The sequence below is a fragment of the Dipodomys merriami genome, unplaced genomic scaffold, assembly GCF_024711535.1.
Source record: "Dipodomys merriami isolate MVZ:Mamm:240054 unplaced genomic scaffold, mDipMer1.0.p SCAF_922, whole genome shotgun sequence".
In the NCBI taxonomy this organism is placed as follows: Eukaryota; Metazoa; Chordata; class Mammalia; order Rodentia; family Heteromyidae; genus Dipodomys; species Dipodomys merriami.
Window position 1 is genome coordinate 272,647 of NW_027206538.1, and position 2,641 is coordinate 275,287.

Below are 2,641 nucleotides of genomic sequence, written 5' to 3' on the forward strand. Positions count from 1 at the left end.
CTGGTAGTTTTAGTATGGTCTTCTTTGTGATCATTTGGGTAAATCCCCAAAAGTGTGATTGCTTGGTCATAGGGGAGCTTTATATGGAGTCTTTTGATGAGCCTCCATACTTCTTTCCAAAGTGGTTGAACAAGTTAACACTCCAACCAAGAATCAAGTAAGGTTCCCTTGTGGCCACATCCTCTCCAGCATCTTTAGTTGTAAAAATATGGAATGATTCAAGAATTTGCATATCAACCTTGCGCAGGGGCCATGTTAATCTTCTCTGTACTGCTCCAATTTTAGTGTATGTGCTGCTGAATTGAGCACAGAGCATTTTTTATATATAAAGTGTAATTGATTTTCTTAAACTAGACAATTCAAAGAAAAGTAAGTTTTGAAGAATTCTCGTGAAATTTTAGAACCATGTACTTCTTACATAAGCACACATTTAAGAATAGCCAAGATTGACATATCAAAAACAAAATAATCCCAGATATTGTTGTTCAAGATATGTGTAAGATCGGGGGAAGGGGGTGGAATCAGGTGGGGGGGGCGGAGGAAGGCTGGGAAGGGATGTGAAGGGTAAACAAAGGAGGAGGCTGCAAGCTTGATAAGAAATGTACTCATTATCTTGCCCATGTAAATGTAACCCCTCTGTACAGTATGTTCACAAAAAATAAAAATAAAAAAAGAGATGTGTAGGAGGACGAATTCAATTATTCTGTATAAGGCACCTGTCATAATGAACACTGCGGCAAGTGTTAAGGGTTTTTAAAAGTTTTAATGTTTTAAATATATTTAATTTTGGGAATTTGCTTATATAGGCCAAAATTAGGATTGTTTGTCAGGTCATACAACTTTTCTATAAATATTTAAGATTTATGGTAGCAGACATATGCTACTAAAAACTACATTTCAGTTTAGAGAAACATTACTAATGAGATGTTGCAAAATCTTAGTGTAAAGAAGCAGAGTGAAGAGTTAAGACTTTGTTAACTGCATAGTTTCTCTTAAAACTTTAGGGTTTCCTTACTTTATATGTTAGTGAGGAACAAATGATGATATAAGCCATATACATATACATATACAAATGATGAGATGAGTCATAAAAAGCAATCTTAGTGGGTAACTTTAAAAACTACACATAGCCTAAAAAACTCTTGTTGAATATCATAATCTTATTCAGTGTTAAATGTACAGGAATGTGAGAATAGTAAAATCAAATATGTAAGTACACTTCAAATACTGAAAACACTGGTAATTCTTTGGTATTTTATTTTATTAATCATTAATATTTAGTTATTGTGTTGCTTTATTTGTAGTATTGTTTCCCTTGTAATATAATAAAACCTTTTGTTATCTATCATCAGGAGGTACTTTGAGAAGGTTACTGGGATGGCCAAACCATTTTTTATAGTTGCATGTGAATTTACAAAAAGCAAAATTAAGAACAAAATATTGATTAAAATTATCAAGTACAGTCAGAATAAGGAGGGATGATAAATGTCCACACTTAAAATCTTAGCCCTAGGCTGAAGCAGTGATATTACAGAGTTGAGGTCACAAAAGTGAGAGACTGTGTTTTGTTTTGTTTTTTACTTTGATTTTGTTGGCCATGGGGTTGAACTCTGGGGCCTGGTTGCTGTACCTCAGCTCAAGGCTAGTGCCACCACTTGAGCCACAGAACAACTTCCGTCCTTTTCTACTTATGTGATGCTGAGGAATCAAACCTAGGGCCTCATGCATGCAAGGCAGGCACTCTACAACAGCCACCGTCCCAGCTCCTGATAGACTGGATTTTAAAGATTCATCTAAACAACATTTTCTTTCTGCTTTGGGTTATATAATGAAATATATGAATATCTTTTCATATTTTTGTGTCTTGTTATACTTCTAAATTTATACTAACCCCAGCCACTTTTTTCTTTTCAAAGTCATGAAATATCTCTGAGAGTTTGTTAATGTGAAAATTGTGTTAGCATTTTTAATTACTTCTGAGTCATTTTTAATTTTTATTAGAATCATTTTATATTTTGGGTTGATGGATTATCATACATCAAATACCTTCAAATGTACATGTAGAGTCTAAAGATAACAGTATGAATATTCATGTACAGCTCTTTTTTATCTGTTATGCACTTTCAGTATCATGATATTTCTCCCTCTTTCACGCTCTCTCATTTCCTCTCTTTCTCTTTCATGCTCCATGTCTGCTACATAGAATTTCTGCTGGTCTACTATTATCCTTGAGGATCCACTCGCTTTGTGGGAACATGATGGGGACTAACATCTTCCCTTGCATTCGTTAAGAATTTTGAGTGACGTGATATTATTCTTTGACATTCTAAATGGCAAAACAACAGGTCTAGGAATTCCTTTTCACATTTACTACTATTACAAATTTCATCTCATAGGAATCATTTGGATGGATATGATATTTTAACGTGGGATCGAAGGTGGCTCAGTGGTAGAGTGCTTGCCTTGCATGCATGAGGCCCTGGGTTCGATTCCTCAGCAGCACATAAACAAAAAGAAAAAAAGCCAGAAGTGGCACTGTGGCTCAAGTGATAGAGCGCTAGCCTAGAGCTGAAGAGCTGAGGGACAGTTCCCAGGCCCAGACTTCAGGCACCAAGACTGGACCCCCCCCAAAAAAAAAGAT

The 2,641-nt window shown here is 35.5% G+C and overlaps 1 non-coding gene across 1 annotated transcript; it reads right to left on the bottom strand.

Moving 5' to 3' along the window:
* Positions 1–202: 202 nt before the first annotated feature.
* Positions 203–309, bottom strand: LOC138821661 (U6 spliceosomal RNA). Its single transcript, XR_011370183.1, has one exon. It is a non-coding gene; the product is annotated as a U6 spliceosomal RNA (small nuclear RNA).
* Positions 310–2,641: the final 2,332 nt, after the last annotated feature.